Raw genomic sequence first — 22,912 nt, forward strand, 5'->3', positions numbered from 1 at the left:
GAATGAAGGAAGGTGTTTGTAAAAATTGTTTCTTGTTCCTAACTGGGCTGAAATCTTTCAAAATAAGAGATCCTGTTAAATATTTTTTCCTTCTTTCTTTTTTATTTTATTTTATTTTATTTATTTATTTTTTTTTTACAATTTTTAAAGACACAGATCCTTGAGCCTAGGATAGAAAAACAGAGAAAACACTCAAGTGGGAGAGGAAAGGATCTACTCAGTAGGAGAGACCTACTCAGCTGTTCTTTGGAGTTCCAAAGAACAACTCTCCTTGGAGGACCCTTCATGGTCCAAAGGCTTTTTTTCACCTTAGTAACTTTGGAAATCAGTTCCTAATGCAAACGAATAGTGGTTCCATCTAAAGAGAAACTCATGTATAAGGTGGATGGATAAAATCAGTACATTGATTTATTAACTCACAATGAGAAATGAACTGTCATAAACACTGAAGGGCAGTGTCTCCTGGTTAGTCCTATGTGGAAGCCTGATATAAACAGAAGTTGTCTGCTAGAGAGAGGAGTTAGATAAGAGAAAATCAATCAGTGATTTGAATATTTGATATCATCAGACCAAGCTGATCTGATGCGTTCCTCTTCATTGTCATGATTATCTTGCCAATGGAATAATGTTCATGAGCTTATTTGGCTAAGTGAATGGGCAATAGCAATGTTTGAGTCTTGAGTTATTCCTTCTCATTGTGTAACATGATCATTCCTAGTTTTATAGTCTTCTGGGATCATATCTTCATTTTAATAACCAAATAAAATACTTTATGGCTCACATATGCATGTCTATAAACAATTCAGCCACTTCTGAAATTTCTGAGTTTCCTGTCCTGCTCATCTTACTTAGATAGAGTGATATACTATCTCTCACTCTAACCTATTTCTTGCAAGTCCCCCAGTTACTACTTGCCATCTTGTAGCTAGCTCTGTATGTTGTTTTTATTCTCACTAATCCATTTCATCTCTTCACTTGTATATAACCTTGTCCTTCTCTCTAGAACAAAAGAATCACTTGACTATACTAGTTTAGTGCTGTGCCAGGAATCAGCATCATAAGAGGATTTCAAAACAGGAAAGGAAAACCAAAAGGTCAACTAGCTATCACTGCTTCCTGCGATTATTGATCATGGCTTATGATAGACCACCCCACAGTTGCAATTTCTCCTCCACCATGTTTCTTTCTTTCTTTCTTTTTGGTACTGGGGATTTAACCTAGGGGAATTTAACCACTGAGCCACATCCCCAAATCTTTTTGTATTTTATTTAGAGATAGGGTGTCCCTGAATTGCTTCAGGCCTCAATAAGTTGCTGAAGCTGGCTTTGAACTCACAATCCTCCTGCCTCAGCCTTCCAAACCACTGGGATTTTAGGCCTGCACCACCATGCCTGGCTCCCCCACTATGTTTTTTAAACTCTTAAGATTGATGATCTTTTGTGTCTTCTTTCCTGATCTCCCCAGCCCCAAAGCTGTCAAGCTATCTTCTTCAACCCACATGGAAAGACAATAATAAAATTTCCTACCTAAAATAATCACAACCCCACCCATACATGAATATATTATTATTTCCATAAAATGTTTATTAATGCCAACTATGTGCCACCACTTTGATAGACCTCAGGATACAATGAAAAAAAAAAGAGAGATGTATGTTCTCAGGGAGTGTTAGTCAAAATAATTGCCCAAGTGAGTATATAATTACAAAGTGAGGAAAGTGTCTGAGAAATAAGCATGGCAATGTGGAACTATTTAGATATTGCATCTGACCTCACTGTGAGCCGTAGTCAGGGAATCAGGCAACCAATGAACCAATGAACAAGAAAGATAAGAAGGTAGAAGGAGGAGGTGGGTGGAAAGACACAGCCTTCTAGACAGAGAGAGCGCCACACAGGAGGTTAAATGAATCCAGTGTGAGCGAGGAGAACAATAGTATGAGACTGGAGAGAGAGGTTAATCATGTAGGGATTTGGAGGATTCTTAAGACTCAGATTTAAGTTGTTTTTTTAAAAAAATGCCTGCAGCATGGAGAATGAATTGGATGTGGATCAAAGTCTGAACAGGAAGATAGTCCAGTACAGAGATGATGGCTGTTGGAAGTGGAGACAGGAGGAAGAATCTGAGATTTATTATGAGGAATATCACTAAGAATGAGTGATAGACTAGATATTAGTAGCAAAAGAAAGAAAAATAAGAGGAAAGTCACAAATGTGACCCAAAGACAAGATTATATATCTTAAAAGATGGAAGTCTCCTAAATTGAAATAGAAAACCCTAGAGGGATAGTAGAATTTGGAAGCTAAAGCCATGTGTTCAGTCTGGTCAGGACTTTGAGGTGCCTTTGAGACATTCATGCAAGTTTTTGGCTAGATTGACTAGACAACAGTCAGAAAAGAGATGTGGGTTATAATTATTTAAGCAAAATTTGGTTTGATAATGTTATTAAGGACGAGTGAGATTGTCTAGGAAGACAGTAGCATATGTATGTCGATAGCAGCAAAATTCATAATAGCACAACTATGGAACCAGCCTACGTGTGTACCAGTGGATGAATGGATAAAGAAAATGTGAGATATATATGATAATTTGAGGTTCCTGAGACTCAAAATTCTGGTATAGGAATTCCCCATGGATAGGTGGGTCACTATTGAAATAGAATAGGAAGAGGATTGGTGTTTCTAGACACAGACATGGTTACAGGTTTGGAAATTGAAGAATGTAGAAAACCATGATCTCTAATTTTCAGTTAAATGGAAATATTAATCTTTCTTTGCTGAGAGGGAAGTTGAATGGAGTGGTAGATTGGAGGAAGGTAAAGAAATGTTGAAGTGATCATTAGAGAGATTCAATATGTCAGGTCTATTTACTTTGATGGTGGTCTTGAGCCTATGGTGACTCCACAATCTGCCTTGTGGTGTTGTAGGCATGGAGTAAAGTAGGTAAAAAGATAACAGAATGGCTAATTTAAGTGTTTTCCAGATAGATAGAAGGAATAAAGGGGGAAAAAACCCAACAATATAAGGTATGGCAAGAGTACGGGAAAAAGTCAAGTAAAGAAACAAACAAATCAAAAAACCGAAGGGAAGGCTAGATGATTGGGATGCAGTAGAAATGCTCTCCGTGGACTTCTAGAGGCTGAATGTCAGTCACATAGTAGGAATAAGTGAAAGGAGTGGGAGGTGAAGAATATGTGGTGAGAATGTAGATTCTTGGGGGTGGATCATGTTCTAATGCTGATATCTCCAGGTTGTGATTTGTGCATATATAGGTAAGATAGAGGGAAGACAGTTTTTCTGGTCAAGGAACAGAGAGACTAAAGTATTGGATGGGTCATCTTAACAGAAGCTGAAGAACAATTAAGCTTCTCATTATATCACCCTATTTCCCCCAGTTAAATTCTGGACCATGAATTCGCAAACCAGAATGGTCCATGTGTATGCTTCCTTTTTCCAAAGATAATTTCTGTTTATATCCTGAGTGTTTTTTCCCTCTGACATTCAATATATGGCATCTTTTCCAATACTTATTCTCTAGTTCTCACATACTAAGTTTTACGGACTTCTCTTCCCTTCTACCCAGTGTAGTAGCTCTCTTAGGAATAAGAGAATAATTAACATTAAATAAATTTATAAAAGTGGAATCCTGATTTAATATAAGGGTAACTCTCATATTCTTCCCCCCCCCCAATGCATACACCAAGAAAAGGCCATGTAAGGATACAGCAAGAAACCCCTCACTAGAAATTACACATGATAATATCTTGGTCTTGAGCTTCAAGAAACATGAGAAAATAAATTTCTTTTGTTGAGTTAACAACTTATGGTATTTTTTATAACAGCCTAAGTAGATTAATATACTAACTATGCAGAGTTCGTGCAAACCACAGCTTAACTGCTCTTACTTTTAGATGCCCATCACATGTCCCAGATACCCAGGGTACATAAACTTGTATCTGACATGGCTCCAAACTCAGAGCCTCCCATGGTCTCTCTTTAGTTCCATAAGTCACTAGAACAACTCACAGAATGTAGGTAAACACTTAGATTTACTGATCTCTTTGAAGGAGACAAGACAGAAGTAGCCACGTGGAAGAGATGCATTGGTGGGGTGGGGCAGGGTCTACAGATATTTCACCCTCTCAGGAATGCCACCCTCTCAGCATCTCTGCGTGTTCACAAAGCCAGATTTCTGAACCTCATTAGGGGGTTTATGGAGGTTGCATTATATTACATAAATATGATTTAGTAAATCATTGTCCATCCATTAATAACTCAGTCCCCAGCCTCCACACTACCTCAGAGATCAGGTAGCATGGTTGAAAGTCTTAATTCTCCAATCACACCATGATCTTTCTGGTGACCAGACCCCACCCCAAAGTTACCTACAGGTTCACTAAATGTCACCTCATTTAGCAAAAACTCCAGTATGGTTAAAAAGGGATCATTATGAGAGGCTGGGGTCGTGGCTCAGTGACAGAGTGCCTGCCTTGCACGTGTGAGGCACTGGGTTCAATCATCAGTACCACATAAAAAATAAATAAAGATTTTTTAAAAAGGACTCATTATGAATAAGAAAAGATAATCTTATGATCTTCATCTTTCAAGTAAGTCTAATGGGTTCAAAAAGTGTGTGCCAGAAGCTGAGAGAGAAGACCAAATATGCATTGTCTATTGTTTTCCATTATGCTGCATACCCCTGGATTGTGAACTTGGCTGCAGACAACCTAGGAAGAGCAATCACGGGGCTCCTGGGGATGGCTTCCTGTTGGAACAAGCCCTCTTCTTGTTGCCCAGTGCATATGTTCTCTCAGTCAGTCAGTTACAGCCAAGCCAGGATGGTACACCAGCCATCATCTCTCCCCAAGGTGACTATCTAATAGATCATATTTTGATTTTATACTTCAAGTCTCAGAAGACATTAAGAATTCTGTTATTGCCAAGTTCTTTGGGGAGACCTCACAGTAGCCTTCACATGCTTAATAAATAGTATACGGAGTGAATAAGTACCACAAGAAAATAAAAATAAATAAAAGGATCAAATGTCTATCATTTTTCTATGACTTTCTAAAATGTTCTCTATTAAAATGTCACAAATGAATGTGGAGAGTAGGTTCATTATATTTGTTTTATTTACTTTCAGTTGCCTAAGTAATTCTGTGTGATATCCACAAGGGTGGGCACATCTAGTTGTGCATTATTTCTGGTGTCTACTGCTTAATTTTCTGTGCTCAAGGATAAACTGCCATTAAGACTCGTTGTCACCTGGCATCAGTTTCTGGGCAACCACAGATGAGAACCTTGAGATAAAACAAGGTTACGAAACCATTCATACTTAACCTTGAAATTCTTTAAATGGAATGGAAAATCATCACCGTACAAATACCTCAAATTGATAAAATGTCTTTGGTCATCCAGCCCGAAAACTTCAGAAACTATGTCAGGTGACAGTGTCCCTCTGCATTAGGCTTATAATATTCTTTTTATTTTTTACTTTTTTATTTGTTCTTTTTAGATATATGTATTTTTAGATATATATACATACTTTATATATATACATACATGGAACATAACTTATTCTAATTAGGTTCCCATTCCTGTGGTTGTATGTGATGTGGAGTTTCATTGGTGGTCTATTCATATATGAATATAGGCAAGTTATGTCCAATTCATACTACTCTTTCCTATTCCCATCTCCCCTCCCTTTCCTCATTCCCGTTTTGTATAATCCAATGGACTTTTATTCTTCCCTCCCATCTCATCCCCATATCAGATAGAACATTTGGCCTTTGGTTGGGGGTGATTGGCTTATTTCATTGAGGGTGATATTCTCCAGATCCATCTATGGCAAAATCATAAAGCCATTTTTCTTTATGGCTGAGTAATATTGCATTGTGTACATAGCTCACATTTTCTTTATCCATCAATCTATTGAAGGGCGTTTAGGTCAGTTTCATGATTTAGCTATTGTGAATTGAGCTGCCATAAACATTGATGTGGCCGCACCCCTGTAGTATGCTGATTTTAAGTCCTCCTATTGAGGTGTGGGATAACTTGATCAAATGGTGGTTCCATTCCAAGTGTTCTGAGGAATCTCCATATTGCTTTTCATAGTGATTGCACCAATTTTCAGTCCCACCAGCAACGTATGAGTGTACATTTTCTCCACATCCTCGCCAACATTTATTGTTACTTGTATTCTTGATGATTGCCATTCTGACTAGAGTGAGATGGAATCTCAGTGTAGTTTTGATTTGCATTTCTATAATTGCTAGAGATGTTAAGCATTTATTCATATATTTGTTGACCATTCACACTTCTACTGTGAAGTGTCTGTTGAGTTCCTTTGCCCATTTATTAATTTATTTGTATTTTTGGTGTTAATGTTTTTGAGTTCTTTTTATGTCCTGGAGATTAATGCTCTATCTGAGGTGCAGGTTGCAAAGATTTCCTCCCATTCTGTTGGCTCTCTCTTCACATTCTTGATTGTTTCCTTTTCTGTGAATAAACTTTTTAGTTTCATGTCATTTATTGATTTTTTTTTTTTTTTTTTTTGCAGTGGAGGTACCAGGTATTAAACTCAGGGGCACTCCACCAGTCAGTGAGCCACATCCTCAGCCCTATTTAGTATTTTATTTAGAGACAGAGTCTCACTGAGTTGCTCAGTGCCTTGCTTCTTCTTCTTCTTTTTTTTTTTTTTTTTTTTGAGAGGGGAGAGAGAGAGAGAGAGAGAGAGAGAGAGAGAGAGAGAGAGAGAGAATTTTAATATTTATTTATTTTTTTAGTTTTTGGTGGACACAACATCTTTGTTTGTATGTGGTGCTGAGGATCGAACCCGGGCCGCACGCATGCCAGGCACTACTGCTTGAGCCATATCCCCAGCCCAGTGCCTTGCTTTTGCTGAGGCTGGCTTTGAACTCTCCATCTTCCTGCTTCAGCCTCCAGAGCCGCTGGGATTACAGGCGTGCACCACTGTGCCAGCTCTATTTAATGATCTTTGACATGACTTTTTGCACTATAGGAGTCTTGTTGAGGAAGTTGGGTCCTAAGCCATTGTGATGGAAAGTTGAGCCTACATTTTATTCTAGTAGGCACTGGGTCTCTGGTCTAATAATGCCCATGTCTTTGATCCACTTTGAGTTTTGTGCAGGGTGAGAGATAGGGGTTCAATTTCATTCTGCTACATATGTATTTCCATTTTTCCCAGAACCATTTGTGAAAGAGGATCTCTTTTCTCCAATTTATGTTTATGGCACCTTTGGTTTTATGAATAATGACACCCCTCCGCAACACATACACATATAAACACAAGTTTCCAGTAATTTTCTTAAGGTGCTTTAAAATTTATAAGGGTACTTAGATTCTTCTTTTACTTTTTTTGGAGAAAAGTGGTAAATTTATTTGTTAAGGAATTCTGGTGTGGTTATACTTCATATATTTCAGAATGAAACCTATTATAAATGGTATAACAACAGTTTTGCCTCATTAGCTATTATACATAGACTTTTAAGAATTTTAGGGTGTTTAGTTTTTTGTTAATTGAATCATATAATTTTATGCTTTTTCCTTTTCTTTCTTTATTTTTTTAGAACAAAGTAACAGAATTTATTAGAGTAATAAAATAAAGCATAACTCCCCAAGTGGGAGGTCCCTTAGGAGGGATGCACGAATCATATAATTTTACATGAGAAAGTTAAGCCCTTGAGACCAGTCCAGAGAATTGTTTAGCATAAGCCACTCCAAACCTGCCATTCTATCCTTTTTTCAAATGGCCTCAGAAAAAATAAAGCATAACACAGAGCAGGCACTACACTGTCTTCTTTTTTTTTTTCTTTCTTTTTTTTCAATTTTTTTAAATTGATTATTTAAAGCATTACATAGCTCATGATATATCATCTTTCATACATTTGACTCAAATTGTGTTTTGAACTCCCATTTTCACCCCAAATACAGATTGCAGAATCACATCTGTTACATATTCACATTTTTACATAATGCCATATTAGTGACTATTGTATTCTGCTACCTTTCCTATCCCCTACTATCCCCCCTCCCCTCCCCTCCCCTCCCATCTTCCCTCTCTACCTCCCCTGCTGTTGTTCAATTCTCTCCCTTTTTTTCCCTCCCCCTTGCCCCTCGTGACCTCTTATAATTTTATGTATCATTGAAGTTCTCCTACCATTTCCATATGCTTTCCCTTCTTTCTCCGTTTCTCTCCCCCCATTCGTCTTTGTTTACTGTAGTCTTTTCCTCATGCTCTTCCTTCCTGTTCTGTTCTTGGTTGCTCTCTTTATATCAAAGCAGACATTTGGCATTTGTTTTTTAGGGCTTGGCTAGCTTCGCTTAGCATAATCTGCTCTAATGCCATCCATTTCCCTGCAAATTCTATGATTTTGTCATTTCTTAGTGCTGCATAATACTCCATTGTGTATAGATGCCACATTTTTTTTTTATCCATTCATCTATTGAGGGGCATCTAGGTTGGTTCCACAGTCTAGCTATTGTGAATTGTGCCGCTATAATCATTGATGCAGCCGTATCCCTATAGTGCGCTCTTTTAAGGTCCTCAGGGAATAGTCCGAGAAATGCGATAGCTGGGTCAAATGGTGGATCCATTCCCAGCTTTCCCAGGAATCTCCATACTGCTTTCCAAATTGGCCGCACCATTTTGCAGCCCCACCAGCAGTGTACAAGTGTACCCTTTTCCCCACATCCCCGCCAACACTTATTGTTGTTTGACTTCATAATGGCTGCCAATCTTACTGGAGTGAGATGGTATCTTAGGGGGGTTTTGATTTGCATTTCTCTGACTGCTAGAGATGGAGAGCATTTTTTCATGTACTTGTTGATTGATTGTATGTCCTCCTCTGAGAAGTGTCTGTTCAGGTCCTTGGCCCATTTGTTGATTGGGTTATTTGTTATCTTATTGTTTAGTTTTTTAAGTTCTTTGTACATTCTGGATATTAGGGCTCTATCTGAGGTGTGGGGGGTAAAAATTTGTTCCCAGGATGTAGGCTCTCTATTTACCTCTTTTATTGTTTCTCTTGCTGAGAAAAAACTTTTTAGTTTAAGTAAGTCCCATTTGTTTATTCTTGTTATTAACTCTTGTGCTATGGGTGTCCTATTAAGGAATTTGGAGCCCGACCCCACAATATGTAGATCGTAGCCAACTTTTTCTTCTATCAGACGCATACACTGTCTTCTTCCCATTCTCTCCTCTTAGAGTTTATCAGCAAACTGCTCAAATTTCCTTTATGGATGATGTATAGCTTCCAAAGTTGCATGGTTTCAGAGAACACACAAGTTCCACATTTTGATATTTCTGATTATAGGCATCTGTTTTCAGAAGGCTTAGTGACATAATGGTATACATATGCCTTGATTCCATGCAGACAAAAAGCAAGTGAGACTCAATGACAAGAATGAGCTTGGAGTCAGGTAGAACAACACTTAGGGTCCTGACTTGGGGCCATGTGACCCTGGATACACCACTTAATTCCAATGAGGCTTAACTTCGTGATCTGTCACATGAGACACAACGTATAGGATTATGTAAAGACCATCTTGCACAGTACTAGATGCTTAATTAGAAACTTTTAGTGCTATTGCTGTATTTTATTTATTTATTTAAGTTGACACACAGTTGCACATATTGATGGGGTAAGATGGGATGTTTTGATAGATGCATACATTATACAATGTAGTAATGAGCATATTTGTGACCTCAAACATGCCTCACATCTTTGTGGTGAGAATGTTCAAAAATCTTCTTTTCTCTATCTAAGCAGTTCTCCACAGAACAGGATAGAACAGTGGTTACTAGAGACTGGTATGGAGAGGAGAGGATGGTCAGCAGGCATGAAGTTATAGTGAGGTAGAAAGGATGGGTTCTGGGGTTTTATCAAACAGTAGAGTGACTGAAGAAGTTAGTAATAATGTTTTTCTGTTTGTTGTGTCACTTACTAGACTTGCACATGGAGGCAAATTATTTCATCTCTCTGAGTCTCTGTAGGCTCCTTGGCAAAGTCGAGAAAACAATACAAGCCTCTCAGGATTGTTGTGAGGACTAAGTGATAAAAATATATAGGAGGACATTCCAGACATGTTGGTTCATTTCCCTCTCACGATTTTCTCCTGCCAATAAATTGTCTGGTTAATAGGAATCAGTGACCAGTTTAGATTGAACTTTGGATGGAAGAACTTGCTGGCAAGGGTGTTCACATTTTTATTTCAGGGATTAAATCATTGACCTCTAAAACTTAGAACCACTAATGGGTTGACTTGTGGTTTTCTTAACTCTGAAAGTGTCTCTTCCAAGGAGTTTCTGATGAGAGGTTCTTGCATTAATCATAAAACCTGTAACACTGGGGAGAGCTGGATAAGTATGTCCTGGAAAACCTTACAGATCCAGGCTATGTAAATGATACATGCTCTCAAGTTGATCTCACAGGAGGCTAGAGTTGATGACTCAGCCCCAGTTAGGAGTCAGCTGTTTGCCGAGACTGAAAGTTTTCTCACACTTTTCTCTGGGTGCAGAGGAGGATTTCACCCTTGCTAACCATGACGTGACCTTTGGCAGGTGGATGTGTTCAGTGGAAGCAGCTGCCTTTGTTCTTCTGCAGACATTGGATGTGAAGAGGGGGCAAGGTCTTGACTGACACTTGAAAAAGATTACTGTGAGGGAGGCACTCATGAATACCAAAGAACTGCTATTTGGAGCCTGGACCTGCTCATAAGTTCAACAGAACATTCACTGGAGACATTAAAAAAAAAAATCACAAGTGATTTGTTTCTTTGGTTGTTTTTCTTCTCTAATTCATTCTTATAATAATAATTGATTTGTTAATTTATTTTCTAAAATAGCATTTCAGTTAGCTTTGGTGTCACTAAAATACCCAACTAGAACAACTTAGAGAAGGACAAGTTTATTTGGGGCTCACAGTATTGGAGGTCTCAGTCCATAGATGGGCAGCGCCATTGCTCTGGGCCTGGGATAAGGCAGCACATCCCTAGTGGAAAGGCTCAGGGGTGGAAAGCTGCTGAGTCTTGTGGGATCAGGAAGGAGGCAGGGAGAGGAAGGAAGAACCCAGCCCCTCCAGCCACACCCCACCTGCTTACAGTTACTACCCAGTTAGTCCATTCAAACTAGGATGGACTCATTGGGTTACAGCTCTCACAATCCAATCATTTCATCTCCTAATATTCCTCCATTAGCACAGGAGTTTTTTGGGGGACACATCATATCCAAACCATAGCAAGTAGTTTTGCAAGACACATGATATAGTAAAGTGTTTTCTTACTGCTCTTGGTAGAAAGCACCACAGCTGCTTTCAGTTTCCGGCCAATATCAGAGATCAAGCTGGAGTGGGCAGAACTTGATTTAATTTCCCAATTTGGAACTTACTTATGGGAAGAATGTGGAAAAAGAAGAAAAATGCAATCTCTTCATCAGCACTAAAACTTAACATTCCCTGATCTACATTAACTGAGAGAGATCGTGAGGTTCAACTGGAGGAAGATCCATGCATATAATACTTATCACAAAACCAGCATCATGCACAATACAGACCATTCCTGCATTTCATCTTGTTTAATTAGGAAACACAATCAGAAGGTGAAATAAGTCTAGGAATTTATTAGATCAGTTTGACATTGATCTCAAAATACTCAGTGTGACCCAATTGCAAACTGTAGACTGCTTACCTGTTACGGGTCTTATGATTTATTGATATTATATCAAAAAAGAAAAAAAGGAAATTCTTTTGATGCTCCCTTTGCATTATTTCCAGGAGGCTACAGTCTGGTCTAAGAGTATTTACTAATATGTGTGCTGACACCTAATTTTAATTATCTAGTTTTAATTTTATTTCTTTTCTGAAAGGAAATGAATCATTGTCATCCACTTATAGCAAATTAAGTTATATACTATGTGCCACTAAAAACCTTGGTGGGGGGAATCAGAAGAGGGAGCAACTGCAGACTGAAATTGACCAAATAATTCTATGTACATATATGAATAAACCATAGTGAACTCCATCTCTATGTATATCTGTGAAGCACAATTCAAAAACAATGAACTACTATGTATAAAGATCTTATTAAAAATAAGTAAAAATAATCTTGAATAAGTCTTCATTGTTTAATGAGTAAATCTGAAGAACTGTAGATACCGTAAACTCTGGTACGAAGTGCTTTGTGAACTACAAGAACACAAAGGACTTTCATTGACTTTACCACAAAATCATAAGAGAAAAAGTTGTGTTTTATTGCCTACAATTATAACTTGTTATAAGTAATTAGTTTGATATTAAAAGTAGGAGATTCATCCAGACAGTGAGAGTAGTAATGATGCAAATGAAGCAGTTAATAATTAAAGATAAAAAAATCATGAGGGTCGAGATCTAAAGCTTTTCAAACAAGTGCATTTGTTCTAGAACCAGCTCATTATGCAGAGCAGAATCCAGGAAGGCAAAGCTAAGTAGAAAATCACATTGCAGTCTTCTCAGCTTAATCTTAATCTAAATGCTACTCAACTGCCTAACCACAAAAGAATACATATGCTCATTATCATTTAAATACTGTTTTGCCAAAATATTAATTTGGATTTTCATCTCCAGTTAAGAAAAGCAAAAAAAAAAAAAAAAATGGCAATGTCTTGTCACTGAGATACAAATACTGGATGTCAGGTGAGGCCCACTTGATTGCTACCTCTATTGCATCTGGTCACATGTTAGCTGTTATGAAATATGAAAATTGTCTTTTGCAAGAAAGTCCTGTTGAATTTTCCTTGTGCTACTCAAAAATGAGAATAACTGTAGAATGTATCAGCCAGCGAAATTACAAGCTTCTATTTATTAGAACCATTTCTTTTTGGTACTTAAGTTACTGTCTGGTATAATTTTGGTCCCCAAAGAGACACATTGATTTTTTTTCCAAAACAGTTCAATTATCCTAAATGCCTGACTTTCTGTTTTAAAGTGGAAACATGGAAGCATTGGAAAGAGCACTATATTGGCTATTGTCCTGCTCAGATCAATGCTTGATTGAAACAAAGTGAAAGTTTATTTCCTTTCCTAAATTTGTTGGCTAATGCTGTTTTTTAAATAATGAAAACAATATTTACTGGATGTTTATTATGTCCTTATGTAACAAAGAAAGTTTGTGTAAAATATACCTAAAAGTTAAAGAAAAACCTATACAAGAATATGAGAAATTTGGACATACAATGAGAATCTGAACAGTCTGATGGGAGTGGGGGCATTTGCTTTAGGAAAGATGGAATAAATATATTTTTCATAGTCCTGGTATGAAGAACAATGGGAACCCTCGAGATTGGATATGGAGACAATCATGAAAAGACTGAAAGGTGGAGAGAGAAAGAAAGACCAAGAGTATCTTGTAAACTACAAGAACACAAAGGACTTTCATTGACTTTACCACTGGTTCTAGAACAAATGCACTTGTTTGAAAAGCTTTAGATCTCAACCCTCATGATTTTTCATTTTTAATTATTAACTGCTTCATTTGCATCATTACTACTCTCACTGTCTGGATTAATCTCATACTTTTAATATCAAACTTAGGTATAAGTATCTAAGGAAGAACATGGAGGTGAGTTCCCTGAGTTTTCTTTTTGCATCATATATCCCAGACTGTAAAGTGTACCACAAAGTACTTTGTGGGATGGAGTTATGCATCTCAGTTGCACAATCACCCTTCAGTGATTGCAGAATCTATGCATATGCTAACATGATATAGAACTAGGCACATATTTAGACTACTGTTGGTTTCCTAGTTTTGCTATGGTCCCCTCTGTGAGAGGTAACCAGCGACAGAAACTGGGTGAAGGATATGCAGTGCCAATTTGTATTTCCTACAATTATTTCAAAACAATTTTGGGGAAGGATGATGATACTGGGTTCAAACCCAGGGTCTTGAGGTACACTCCTGACCCCAAACCTGTTTTTTTAAAATCCAATCTTGGCCATTATTTGCCATCTCTAGTGATGCTATGCACTTAAATTAATTATGTTTGTTTCTTTGTTTATTCAGAGGCTTTCCCTATGAGGTGATAATGTGTGTCATTGCCTTTGAGGTTCCTATCCCTTTCACCTGGGGATGATCAATAAAGTGTCACTTGGGCTGAAGAGTTTGGAAAACCGCACAGTTGTTGTTTCTTCATCGTTTTAAAATGCAGAATAAAGCAACAATGGATACTTTTAGTCATTCTATAAATAAAATACTTCCTCTTCATTTTAATGGAGACAGATGGATTGAGTCTCTGCTGAGTAGCCATTAAGGGAAACACTGGCTGGTAGGTATATACCTAGCTGCACTGAAGATGATAAATGATTCTGGAGGCTAATATCATCTAACAGACATTCTCGTCGCATTACTATATTTTGTATACGTTTAAAATTCCTGGAAAGCCATTTATTACTTCCTCGGCTTAATTCTAATTGAACACAAATTCATCTAGTTTTTGTTTTAGAGCTAGTATAATTAAAACAAGTTAATTTTTTTTCTACACCTCAAGCTCCTCTCATAATGCATAACTAAGTGTTAACTTGGCAAATCATTCCCATGTCATTCATTCTACTTCAGTGCTACTATATGGTACCCAAGTCAGAGAACTGGGAAAGACCCTATACATCATCTGGTTCAGAGGTTTAGAACTGCCAGTCAATCCATGTGCTCTTTCTTGGTGAAACAGAATAGAAGAAGTAAAAGTTAGATAGAAAGGAAGGAAGGATAAGGAAGTATAATTTTAACGTAAAGTTGTGCATACTTTTATAAGCCACACCCGGAGCTAGTCTCTTTCTCAGGCATGTTACTCTTAAATATTTGGGAAATCTATAAATCTAGTGTGTACACCGTTATTAGTACACCAATAAATAGATTAAGTAAAAAGAGATTTGAAATTTTAAGAAACCTATAATTTAGGAGACGTTCCAGCATTGTCTATTGATTAGATATTGGAGGCCACATCAGTCTAAGGACACCAAGAAAGACCAGACCACTATAAACTGTCTAGAGATCACCAAACTAATGTCATCCTTACACACCTTCCCACACCTACCCTTCACCAGGCTTCCTTTAAAAGAAGAGCAGCAAACCCCCAAAATTCATCTTTTGAAATAACCCCCATTCTCCCTTGAATGTGTACCATCTTCCTTATATGAATATCTGTCTTTGCCTCTCACTGGTTCATGCTGAAATTCTTTTTAACCACATATGCTAATGACCCTGCTGGTCCTGTGCCAAGTACCCTGCTCCTAAAGACTCTTTAGGACACTCTTCCAGAGATTTATTCTCCAGCATCATTGAAACATGACTTTTAAAAATGGAATTCAGATGGGGTATGATTCTCCCGTGGGGCACAGCCCAAGCCAGACTTTGTTGGAATTTGAGGGGAGAATTCTTCCTTCTTTCTCAGTATCTTCGCAGGTAGAGAAGCAAGGATGGTGGAATGTGATGGTCATCATTATACAAAGTACATGTATGAAGACTTGAATTGGGTGCAAACATACCTCATATACAAACAGAGATATGTATATTAAGCATTGTTATGAAAAAAAGTACATGTATAATGGCATAAATTGGCCTGAACATACTTTAATATATAGTGCTCTACATGTGTAATAAGGATTGTAATGCCTCCCACTATTATCGCGTATTTAAAAATAATAATAAAAAAAGTTTAAAAAAATCACATAGATAACTAATTACAAAACTGGGTCTATGCCCATGTCTCAGACTTCTTGTTCCCACTCACTCCACTGCACAGTATATTCCAGCTGACATGAAGGAAAAAAAAAAAAAAAGCTGTGTCCTGAAGAGAGAGCCAGAAACTCAACATGCACAGAAGGATTTCTTTGTGTGTCCAAAAATGCTCCAAAAGAGCAGCCCAGCAGGAGACCCAAGGAGAGCATAGAGTGGCCTCTTGTTGCTCAATGTGGATCAGAACCCACCCGCAGAAACAGCTGCCTCTCCACCAGCTCTCTCCCATCCCCACCTCCAGTCCAAATTGATTTTGTGCTTTCTGTTTTTCTGTGCCTGACAAAGAAATCAAAAGTAACATGCTGTCAGTGGACAGTTGCCAAAAAGCAGAGTGGCCTTTAAAAAAAAAAGAAAAAAAAAAGAATCACCCGCTTTAAATTTCCAACCGCAGTTCAAAGTCGCTTTGCAAGCAGCCACTGCATTATGCTAATTATATGCTAAATCATTAAGGTCCTCCTATTTGTCTATTGATTGTTTAAGTAGAATGTTATGACAGGGAAGTATCCATGCTAGGAGTATCGACCAGCCTGAAGCACAGTCTCCAGCAGGCTCCTCTCCTGCATGCATCACACTAACTGATATATTGCCCGCCACGAGTCATTTCATCAGGACCCTTCACAATGCACAATGATAGTCTTTGGGGAGGAACTTTAATTTTTCTGGAAAATTTGAGAAAATATAGACCTTTATATACAAATAAATTTAATAATTATGCATTAAGTGGTTTTCATGAGCCAGGCACAGGGCCAGGAGTTTGACCTGTATCATTCTGAAGATAGCAGTGCTCCACAAAGAAACTATTATCTGTTTTGTACACTAGTTGAAACTGGGACTTAGAAAGGTGAAGTCGCTATTCTCAGCTCCTGGCCGATGGTGGCTGTTCAAAATATTTTAACTTTGATCCTTCTGAGTTGCAGCTGCTGTTCTTAGATATGTCAATACCTTACTGAAGGAGTGACGCTAGCTTACTTGATCATATTTCTGGAGTGAGTATCAGACAGTGAGTGAGCGGATAATTGAGTTCCATCTTTTTACAAAGTCAGTTCTCCCATTAGTGACAAGGTGAGGGACATTGGGAATAAATGGGTCCAGCATACCAGTCCCCCTTGGTGAAGTCGTTAACAAATGTACATAATTGAAATATATCCTTGGTGCCCCAGAACCCAGAGCACACTGCATTGACTGACCCACTGATCCAAGGGAAGCTGCACAGAGTGAGGTTCCTGAGATGAGGAGGGTTTCTTTGACACACAGCGAACTACACTGAGTATTCAAAAATAATGCTCATTTTTAAAAGGCTGAAGGAAGTTTCAGAATGGTCTTCGAACTGAGATTCATTGAGATGTCTTCATAGACATGAGGCTGGAGAAAGGGACATGGAGAAGAGGAAGGAGAATTGAAATATCAGCATCCTGGGTGTCAGCCGGCTTTGAGCAGAGTAGCTCTTCTCGTCTCTCATTTGACATTGTCAATTATGTATAAGCTTTGTCTCTTAAAGAGAATTCTTCATGGGGAACAAACATGATCTGAAATATTTGTAAACTAATTAACAGAGTATAGAAAGACCCATCCCCCCATTTAAAAAAATTATTTTACTCTAACTGTAGAAATGGATTTTAGAAAATGTTATGTTCCAGGACTATTCAGGTCACCCCTTCAGTACTATTTACTAAGAAAATTTAAATCTTTGATTCTAACACTCATCTTGACCCTGGGCCTTTTTCAACCTTCTTCCTTGTTAGCTGAGCACAGATGACTCTAACAAGTTGCTAATTCTCCGATCACACACTGCATAGATTAGCTTTCTGTCTATGCAGAAAGGTTCAGCTATTCTATTGCCCCAGTCAATTAATAACAGCATTCTTTCTGCCAATACAAGGTAATAGTTTTCTCTGAGCTTCAAAATGCCTTTCTCATTTTTGAGATTTTTTTTTGTCTGTTCACATCTTCATTCATTAATCCATGTCTCACTATCTCTGTATCCAAAAAATGTTCTCTTTCCTGCTTTGACTCCAAATTGTTCTTTTATTCAACTTTGGGCTGTGTTCAGTATTTAACTTTTTTTGTTGTTGTTGTTGTTTTAGAAAACTAAACTAGCGTGTTTATTTTTTTTTTTATAAACTTATTTCCATTTTGCTTAAATGTCTGCAGAAGAATGGCTCAAGACCACCCAGGGTGCTAGGAGCCACAAGCAAATATACGATGTATGGCACCTTTGGTTGTAAAGTGACGCCAGCTAGCCACTGAGATATGATTATGTTAAGATTTACATTCATATGGAAATTGGACTCCCGCTGTTCACCTTGGCCTGCTACCGGACTCAAGTTACGGGACTCCTGGAGAATTCCCGTTGGTTGGGGAAGGATAGTAGGAGGAAATTCCGGGGGAGGTCCGGGCCCCTGGATTGAGGGGGAACGCGCAGTGCCCGCAGACGCCCGCGTGGGAGGACCGGGTTTGGCTTGCCGGCGCCGACGGAGTATTGGCGGCTTTTTCAAAATAAAGTTTTGTTCCTGCTTGAGTGGCTCGTGATTCTGTGCCCAGCCAAGACTGCGGCACCAGGGGTTGTTCCTAAGCACTCAGTGTCCTGAGCAGTGGGAGCTGTAGACCAGTCTTCAGTGGCCAGGTGGGTATTCCAGCCTTTCATAGGGACTGCTGGGTAGACACAGTCCGCATCTGCATGCCTGCAGGACAGTCTGCCACCCCGGGTTGAGTAACTGTGAACTTGGGAGCTGGTGCAGTCCATTCACCATGAAATTCCCCCTGTGATCACAATTTTTTTTCATCAGCAGCCTCCTCCTTCCTTTTCAACTTCTTCAGTATCTCTATAGAAGTAGAAATCAGGCATAACTTACGGGGGGGGGGGGGCTCATGGGAAATGGTGCCATGTAGGTGCAGAACTTCTCTGGCTAGCATCTACCATTCAGACCCTCAGAGTACGGCTCCCTGTTGTTGCTCATAACGGCAATGTCCACACAGCGTGGAGGAGAATCTGTGTTACACAGAGCAATGGGAGGCGGGTTGACATAAGATGTTTCTGTGAGAGGCTGGTGATCAACCCTGGGATCAGTAACCATAGGAAGATGCAGCTCTGGGAAGGCTGCCTGGATCCAGTTAGTGATGGCTGCAGGAGGAAAGCAGCCAGCAAGTCACTGGAGTGGCTCCCGTGGCAGCATCAAAATTCAGCACATCCTGTTGGCCAATATTCCTGGAGGACGTGACACTGACAGCAGCAGGGTTTTCATTGGCCATACTGGCAAGAGCTGTCAGCAGAAGCTTCTCATAGGCCCTCTTCACATTTATGATGAATAAAACATCCTTTTTCCTTTTGTAGATACATTGTTCCATCAGCAAATCATGGTTGGTGTCGCCCAAGTGGGTTTTTGTTGCAAAGAATTTTTTTTTTTTTTAATTACCAGGGCTTGAACACAGGGGGGCTTCATCCCTAGGCCACATCTCCAGCCTTTTTTATCATTTTATTTTGAGACAGGGTCTCACCAAGTTGCTTAGGGCCTCGCTAAGTTGCTGAGACTGGCTTTGGACCCCCATCCTCCCAACTCTGCCATTTGGGGACATCCTCCTCCTTCATTTTCGAGACATCAAGAGCTCTACACATTGTGTGAGCTTCAATTTAAGTTATGATGGGAAACGAGAACAACACTGTTTGGAGCTCTCCCTGGGTAAGATGGGAAGGTTGGACAGAGTCCTTTTAAAGATCAGGTTCCCTTCTTTCTTTCTTCCCGTTTTTATAACATTATTTACTTACAGCAATTAAAATTGAAATTTCAAATCTTTTCCCTGGAATAGACTCCATATCAGCTACGTCCCCAGAGAAGAACAAGGCACTGTCAAAAATCTGATGGAAAAATCTAACTTTGTTTTGATTTCAGTTCAAGAAACATTTGTTGTGTGCCTCCTACTTAAATCATGTGCACGGTACATGCAATTGCATGATTCAAATAAATACTCAGTGCCAGAAGCTCTCCATTTGTCCTCTTCAGGGTCACTCTTTTGATCTTTCTCCTGACCCTCTGTCCTCAGCACATGAACATCATTCTCCCATTAGACAAGAAAACAAATGCACAAATACGTCCTGAGTCACACCCACATACAGGGATGCTCTCAGCTTCTCAGCCAAACTTTAAAAAATGATATATTGCATTTCCTATTTCCACTCCTTCAACTCCTATTAAATATTCTGGTTCATTGCAACCTACTCCATCTGTTAGCATGCCACCCATACTACTCCTACTTTTTGAAAAATATAACCTACCATTAAAAGAATGCCTCTAATTATTCACCCTGCCCTTGAACATATTTATGTATAAGTTTGTCTTCCTCATCAGACTAAAGCCCATAAGAAAAATAATCATGTTTAACTTAGGTTTACATCATGGTAAACTGCTGTTCAAGTTGCTATTAACCATCTATATTTCACGAAAACAGCAATGTAGGTTCAACTTGCTATCTCCGTATCTAGAGCATCAAATACAGAATGTAGCTTAAATTTTAGGTTTACTAAATACTCAATAACTGAATTAAAAATGCTTAATTTATAACTTTTTGAATAGCTGTTGCAGACTTTTTTTTTAGTTGTTGATGTACCTTTATTTTTTATTTATTTATATGTGGTGCTGAGGATCAAACCCAGTGTCTCACACATGCCAGGTGAGTGCTCTGCTGTTGCAGTCTTTTAAACTTACACTTACTTCTCTGAATTTATCTCAAATGTTTTGTTCTTCAAAGCTTTAATAACCAATGTATATCTTACCAAAAGGAAAAGTTGTTTGCATATTATGGAAACTAATAACTTATAAATATTTTTCACAAAGTGTGTTTGAAATCACATTACAGGTCTTTGAAATAAAACATTTCATTTAAGTCATTGTTACTATATTATAATCAATAAAGTTGTACTAATGAGTTGGAACTCATGTTACTTCTTTTGTATAATTTTTTTTCAAGTTTCATTTGCTTGTGTTACTTTATTTTATTTATTTGTTTTCTCATGGGATTTAATGGTCTTGCACATTTTAAACAAGAGCTCTTCCACTGATCAATACCCACAGCCTCTTGCTGTTACTTTAAAACTTAAAAATGATATTGTTATGTTTTTTAAAAAATTTTATTTGTGTTTTTAGATATACATGACAATTGAGTATATTTCGATATATACATGAAGTTTAACTTAATTAGGATCCCATTCTTGTAGTGGTACATAATGTGGAGTTTCACTTGTGTATTCAGATAAGAACATAGGAAAGTTACTTTCTATTCATTCTACTGTTCTTCCTAATCTATGCCCTCTTTCATTTATTCCCTTTTGTCAGAATAAATTTCTGTATTAAACTTAGGATAGTAACCTATTTTTTTGTTTGTTTTTGTTTTTTGTTATGGGGCAGTGGTAAAATTCAGGTGATACTGATATCTAGCCTTTTTCCTGATGAGCAGAATTTTAGTTAATTCACCCTAAAACTTTCATCTTTGGAAGGAGTAGAGGTACATGTTCTTCTCTCTAATCAGAAGCTTCATCGAGAAAAAGGCAGAAAGGTATTCTACCTTTCATTTTCTCTAGGAAATCCAATTCACTTTTCCTTTGTCTAAGTTAATCATGTTTTCTCAATTCTCTTTTCAACAGCTTGATCATGATTCTGGATATTTTTGTTATCACTCCTCATGTACTTTTTTCCTAGAGGTGGTTCAATTGGGAGAATTTCATCACATTCTCTTCTGTATTAACAAAGGAGATGTATTCTTAAAGTAAGCTTAAAAGAATTGAAGGAAAATGTGTGCAATACAGATTGCTGGAGACGTGGGAAGGCTTAATGTCAGGAAGGAAGATCTTGGTCTAGACATCCACCATGGGCATGGGAGCTAAGTCTATGCCTGGGACTCCACTTCTGCTCCCCAGGGAAAGAATGGGAAGTGGAATGGGAAGAAAGTTCCTTGTTGTGAGTCCCCATGAAGAAAAGGACCCACTTAGGTGAATTTTTCTTGTCCATCAACTGGGAAAGCATGTCTGGGAACAGAATGTGTAGCATTCTCAGCAAAAGGAGAATTCTAATAATCGAGGGAGAGGAAGAAGCATTACTATGCAGGTAACGTGTTTTATTCACCTTTACATACAACCTAGCATATGCCATTGGGTATTTTGTGGTGATCCATGTAAGGGCTGAGGTTCTGCTTTGGCAAGAAAGTCCAAATAACAATGCTAAAGATGGAATGGTCATTATGCAAACATCACATCCCCACATGCACAAAAGCTACAATAACCTCTGGATTCATATCAAAGGTGAGGAAAGACTCTGCTTTTTAAGGGGGAAATGATTTTGTAGAATAGTGTGCTAGAAAATCCAAAGACTGTGAAGTCAGATGAGGTAGATTAGAGTCGAATCCCATGACTTTGGACAAATTGTTTGAGGCAACGGCCACGGAAATGGAAATGAAAGTAAGAATTCAAGCTTTTAACGACAGACAGATCAGCCAGACAGAAAATTAATATGCCAATATTGAACTTGAATTGCACTTTTGACCAAACAGACCAGACAGATGAACGTAGAACGTTCCATCCACAGCAGCATATTTGTCTGGAGCACATGGAGGATTCTCCAGGGTAGACCATATGTTAGGCCACCAAACAAAATTTTCACACATTTAAGAACATTGACATAGTATCTAGTATCATTTCAGATTACAGTAAAAGGAAACCAACAATCAATAACAGGAGGAATCTTGGAAAACTCACAAATATGTGGAAATTAAACAGCATGCTACGAAACAGCCAGGAAACCAAAGAAAGAAATGAAGGGGGAGTTTAAAAATATCTCCAGACAAATGACAATGAGAATACCACACAACCAAACCTGTGGGATGAACAAAAGCAACTCTGAGAGGGAAGTTCAAGGTGATAAACCTCTATATCAAAAAAGAAAAACAATTCCTAAGAAAACAGTGCAACATTATTCCACATGGGACTATAAATGTAGAACTTAGGTACACATAATGAAATCTATTTTTAGGAATAAAAAATGTGTTTGCATATAATTGTTACATTCAGTAGTATTTGATATAACCAATTGTACTTTCCAAAATTTAAATAAATCATAAACCATTTGAAACATGAAAAAAGAAAAATCCAT

Source organism: Spermophilus citellus (genome assembly GCF_964194105.1).
Source record: "Spermophilus citellus genome assembly, chromosome: 14".
NCBI lineage: Eukaryota > Metazoa > Chordata > Mammalia > Rodentia > Sciuridae > Spermophilus > Spermophilus citellus.